The following is a 6,303-nucleotide window of genomic DNA, read 5'->3' as shown; positions in this document are numbered from 1 at the left end:
TCAGCCTATCCTTAATTGAATCATAGGTTTTGCAAAACGGTATGTAGAAATCTAAGTTAAACAGAAACTAGAAAATGAACGATACAGATTGAACTTTATCAAATATATCAATACCAAAAGCAAAACAACGAAATTTTTAAAACAAAAATTCGACAGTAATGATTCTTAAACATAGCATTTCTATCAGCACTGAATTATCACGACATTGGGTTCTTCAAAATGCTGTCAAAAAAGGGAAAACACCGTTAGGTGCTATCACAAATCGTTGGAGCAAAATCCGCGTCTTGTTGTTACGTCGCTTGTCTTGCTCCTCTCACTCCTCTTCTGGGAAAAGGTGAGCGCGAGGTTGCTGAAAGTCGATGCCTTTGCCAGGCCAAATCGCCTTTTTGAGTGTTTGTGGTGAGCCCACAAACACAAAGTGTCGCGCTAGCAGGTGGTCTTCGACGTCCAGCAGATGCTTCCACCGATGTTCAGCGCTCAAACCAAGGCCGGACGTCGAGCAACTCTCCCGTTTGTTGGGCGTCCTTGGTCGCGACTTGTGCTTCGGTGCTGAGTCGTCTTGACCGATGACGCCGCAAACGAAAGGACCAATGCCCGCTAGACGGTCGTGTGGGGACGATGTCCACTTGTGGCGACGGTTTTGCGTTGGGCGTGCAAGAGCGCGCGACCGCGCAATTGCGACATCTTGTCGTCGTTACACTACCACCAAATGCCACGTCGCTGCATGTCTCGTTTCCATTTATTTTCTTACGAAATGAAACGTTTTATGTACGACCGATTGCAGTAGGTTCTGAAAAACCACAAACAGAAGTTGGGTAAAAGGATTAAATAGGGGCAGTTTTTCGTTTTCTGTTAGCTTTAGGAGGTGAAGTCTTGCTGCTTCCGGCGGGCTCGACACGTCACTGCTGATCGGGTGCTTTGCACTTTGCTTAGTGGTGACGTAGAGCTTTCGATGCGCAAGTACCATCGCCTCTCCTGATAAGCTAAGGACCAGCTCCGCTCCTCTTGGACGAGGGAGGGCGCAATGCTGGGGCTATTTGCTCCAGCGTTGCTCCCCTCTCTTGTTTAAGAAGCCGCCGCCTTGCGGGATGCTTTTGCTCCCGCATTGGCTGGCTTTGTGCAGGCTCGGTTTGGTCAAAAGAGCCTTGAGCTCTTTTTCACCTATCTCTTTCATTCATCATCGACGCTGCTGGCTGCGAAAAAAAATCAGATCGTTGTCGATGAAGCGCAGCAGCAGCAGTAGCAGCGGCAAGCCGGCGGCAGTAAAGCGCTGCTCATGTATGTAATCCTTTCTCCACGACACCTCGACTTGCGACAAGAGAGGAGCGGTGCCGAGCACAAGGCCCAGCACCGATCCTCTCGAGTAAGCCGAGAGGCCGACGCTGCAAACAGAAGCCAACTCGACTTGTCCCCGTTGCTGCCGCCGAAACAGAATGCCGCCCTTGCTCGGGAAACCGGCGGTGAAGCCGATTCCCGAGCTCTGACGTCACCTGTGACGGAGCTGGGGACGAGCCGACGTTCCGTGTGTCGAAACACCCAGAACGAGCTTCACTCGAGCCCTAAAAGTTGGGCTATTTCAAAGGATGCACCCAACTTCCGTTTGTGGGTTTCGTGTGTGTGAGTATATTGCAATGCAGTCACGTGGTCACAGTGTTTGACATGGTCGAATAGTTGGCAGTCACGTGAGCGACATAGATGTGTGACAAAGAATGGGTCTGGTGCTTGTCTCGATGTGGAAAGCTTCCAAGTGGAAACCCACGATCGATCAGCAGTTCGAGCATCACAAGACTGCTGGACGGGACAAAGTCGCTCTATTCGACCTGTTACGTCGCTCGTCTTGCTCCTCTCACTCCTCTTCTGGGAAAAGGTGAGCGCGAGGTTGCTGAAAGTCGATGCCTTTGCCAGGCCAAATCGCCTTTTTGAGTGTTTGTGGTGAGCCCACAAACACAAAGTGTCGCGCTAGCAGGTGGTCTTCGACGTCCAGCAGATGCTTCCACCGATGTTCAGCGCTCAAACCAAGGCCGGACGTCGAGGAACTCTCCCGTTTGTTGGGCGTCCTTGGTCGCGACTTGTGCTTCGGTGCTGAGTCGTCTTGACCGATGACGCCGCAAACCAAAGGACCAATGCCCGCTAGACGGTCGTGTGGGGACGATGTCCACTTGTGGCGACGGTTTTGCGTTGGGCGTGCAAGAGCGCGCGACCGCGCAATTGCGACATCTTGTCGTCGTTACACTACCACCAAATGCCACGTCGCTGCATGTCTCGTTTCCATTTATTTTCTTACGAAATGAAACGTTTTATGTACGACCGATTGCAGTAGGTTCTGAAAAACCACAAACAGAAGTTGGGTAAAAGGATTAAATAGGGGCAGTTTTTCGTTTTCTGTTAGCTTTAGGAGGTGAAGTCTTGCTGCTTCCGGCGGGCTCGACACGTCACTGCTGATCGGGTGCTTTGCACTTTGCTTAGTGGTGACGTAGAGCTTTCGATGCGCAAGTACCATCGCCTCTCCTGATAAGCTAAGGACCAGCTCCGCTCCTCTTGGACGAGGGAGGGCGCAATGCTGGGGCTATTTGCTCCAGCGTTGCTCCCCTCTCTTGTTTAAGAAGCCGCCGCCTTGCGGGATGCTTTTGCTCCCGCATTGGCTGGCTTTGTGCAGGCTCGGTTTGGTCAAAAGAGCCTTGAGCTCTTTTTCACCTATCTCTTTCATTCATCATCGACGCTGCTGGCTGCGAAAAAAAATCAGATCGTTGTCGATGAAGCGCAGCAGCAGCAGTAGCAGCGGCAAGCCGGCGGCAGTAAAGCGCTGCTCATGTATGTAATCCTTTCTCCACGACACCTCGACTTGCGACAAGAGAGGAGCGGTGCCGAGCACAAGGCCCAGCACCGATCCTCTCGAGCAAGCCGAGAGGCCGACGCTGCAAACAGAAGCCAACTCGACTTGTCCCCGTTGCTGCCGCCGAAACAGAATGCCGCCCTTGCTCGGGAAACCGGCGGTGAAGCCGATTCCCGAGCTCTGACGTCACCTGTGACGGAGCTGGGGACGAGCCGACGTTCCGTGTGTCGAAACACCCAGAACGAGCTTCACTCGAGCCCTAAAAGTTGGGCTATTTCAATGGATGCACCCAACTTCCGTTTGTGGGTTTCGTGTGTGTGAGTATATTGCAATGCAGTCACGTGGTCACAGTGTTTGACATGGTCGAATAGTTGGCAGTCACGTGAGCGACATAGATGTGTGACAAAGAATGGGTCTGGTGCTTGTCTCGATGTGGAAAGCTTCCAAGTGGAAACCCACGATCGATCAGCAGTTCGAGCATCACAAGACTGCTGGACGGGACAAAGTCGCTCTATTCGACCTGTTACGTCGCTCGTCTTGCTCCTCTCACTCCTCTTCTGGGAAAAGGTGAGCGCGAGGTTGCTGAAAGTCGATGCCTTTGCCAGGCCAAATCGCCTTTTTGAGTGTTTGTGGTGAGCCCACAAACACAAAGTGTCGCGCTAGCAGGTGGTCTTCGACGTCCAGCAGATGCTTCCACCGATGTTCAGCACTCAAACCAAGGCCGGACGTCGAGGAACTCTCCCGTTTGTTGGGCGTCCTTGGTCGCGACTTGTGCTTCGGTGCTGAGTCGTCTTGACCGATGACGCCGCAAACCAAAGGACCAATGCCCGCTAGACGGTCGTGTGGGGACGATGTCCAGTTGTGGCGACGGTTTTGCGTTGGGCGTGCAAGAGCGCGCGACCGCGCAATTGCGACATCTTGTCGTCGTTACACTACCACCAAATGCCACGTCGCTGCCTGTCTCGTTTCCATTTATTTTCTTACGGAATGAAACGTTTTATGTACGACCGATAGCAGTAGGTTCTGAAAAACCACAAACAGAAGTTGGGTAAAAGGATTAAATAGGGGCAGTTTTTCGTTTTCTGTTAGCTTTAGGAGGTGAAGTCTTGCTGCTTCGGGCGGGCTCGACACGTCACTGCTGATCGGGTGCTTTGCACTTTGCTTAGTGGTGACGTAGAGCTTTCGATGCGCAAGTACCATCGCCTCTCCTGATAAGCTAAGGACCAGCTCCGCTCCTCTTGGACGAGGGAGGGCGCAATTCTGGGGCTATTTGCTCCAGCGTTGCTCCCCTCTCTTGTTTAAGAAGCCGCCGCCTTGCGGGATGCTTTTGCTCCCGCATTGGCTGGCTTTGGGCGGGCTCGGTTTGGTCAAAAGAGCCTTGAGCTCTTTTTCACTTATCTCTTTCATTCATCATCGACGCTGCTGGCTGCGAAAGAAAATCAGATCGTCGTCGATGAAAGCAGCAGAAGTAGCAGCAGCGGCAAGCCGGCGGCAGTAAAGCGCTGCTCATGTATGTAATCCTTTCTCCACGCCCTACCGGGCACAGGCAACGCGAACACAAGCCCAGCACCGATCCTCTCGAGTAAGCCGAGAGGCCGACGCTGCAAACAGAAGCCAACTCGACTTGTCCCCGTTGCTGCCGCCGAAACAGAATGCCGCCCTTGCTCGGGAAACCGGCGGTGAAGCCGATTCCCGAGCTCTGACGTCACCTGTGACGGAGCTGGGGACGAGCCGACGTTCCGTGTGTCGAAACACCCAGAACGAGCTTCACTCGAGCCCTAAAAGTTGGGCTATTTCAATGGATGCACCCAACTTCCGTTTGTGGGTTTCGTGTGTGTGAGTATATTGCAATGCAGTCACGTGGTCACAGTGTTTGAAATGGTCGAATAGTTGGCAGTCACGTGAGCTACATAGATGTGTGACAAAGAATGGGTCTGGTGCTTGTCTCGATGTGGAAAGCTTCCAAGTAGAAACCCACGATCGATCAGCAGTTCCAGCATCACAAGACTGCTGGACGGGACAAAGTCGCTCTATTCGACCTGTTACGTCGCTCGTCTTGCTCCTCTCACTCCTCTTCTGGGAAAAGGTGAGCGCGAGGTTGCTGAAAGTTGATGCCTTTGCCAGGCCAAATCGCCTTTTTGAGTGTTTGTGGTGAGCCCACAAACACAAAGTGTCGCGCTAGCAGGTGGTCTTCGACGTCCAGCAGATGCTTCCACCGATGTTCAGCGCTCAAACCAAGGCCGGACGTCGAGCAACTCTCCCGTTTGTTGGGCGTCCTTGGTCGCGACTTGTGCTTCGGTGCTGAGTCGTCTTGACCGATGACGCCGCAAACGAAAGGACCAATGCCCGCTAGACGGTCGTGTGGGGACGATTTCTAGTTGTGGCGACGGTTTTGCGTTGGGCGTGCAAGAGCGCGCGCCCGCGCAATTGCGACATCTTGTCGTCGTTACACTACCACCAAATGCCACGTCGCTGCATGTCTCGTTTCCATTTATTTTCTTACGGAATGAAACGTTTTATGTACGACCGATTGCAGTAGGTTCTGAAAAACCACAAACAGAAGTTGGGTAAAAGGATTAAATAGGGGCAGTTTTTCGTTTTCTGTTAGCTTTAGGAGGTGAAGTCCTGCTGCTTCGGGCGGGCTCGACGCGTCACTGCTAATCGGGTGCTTTGCACTTTGCTTAGCGGTGACGTAGAGCTTTCGTTGCGCAAGTACCATCGCCTCCTTATAAGCTAAGGACCAGCTCCGCTCCTCTTGGACGAGGGAGGGCGCAGTGCTGGGGCTATTTGCTCCAGCGTTGCTCCCCTCTCTTGTTTAAGAAGCCGCCGCCTTGCGGGATGCTTTTGCTCCCGATTGGCTGGCTTTGGGCGGGCTCAGTTTGGTCAAAAGAGCCTTGAGCTCTTTTTCACTTATCTCTTTCTGCGAAAAAAAAATCAGATCGTCGTCGATGAAGCGCAGCAGCAGCAAGCCGGCGGAGGCAGTAAAGCGCTGCTCGTAATCCTTATCTCCACGCCCTACCGGGAACACGCAACGCCAACACCTCGACTTGCGACAAGAGAGGAGCGGTGCCGAGCACAAGGCCCAGCACCGATCCTCTCGAGCAAGCCGAGAGGCCGACGCTGCAAACAGAAGCCAACTCGACTTGTCCCCGTTGCTGCCGCCGAAACAGAATGCCGCCGTTGCTCGGAAAACCGGTGGTGAAGCCGATTCCAGAGATCTGACGTCACCTGTGACGGAGCTGGGGACGAGCCGACGTTCCGTGTGTCGAAACACCCAGAACGAGCTTGACTCGAGCCCTAACATTTGGGCTATTTCAATGGATGCACCCAACTTCCGTTTGTGGGTTTCGTGTGTGTGAGTATATTGCAATGCAGTCACGTGGTCACAATGTTTGACATGGTCGAATAGTTGGCAGTCACGTGAGCGACATAGAGGTGTGGCAAAGGATGGGTCTTGTGCTTCCCCCGCA

Source organism: Phallusia mammillata, chromosome 5 (genome assembly GCF_965637545.1).
Source record: "Phallusia mammillata chromosome 5, kaPhaMamm4.hap1.1, whole genome shotgun sequence".
Classification (NCBI taxonomy): domain Eukaryota; kingdom Metazoa; phylum Chordata; class Ascidiacea; order Phlebobranchia; family Ascidiidae; genus Phallusia; species Phallusia mammillata.
This window is presented reverse-complemented; position numbering follows the sequence as displayed.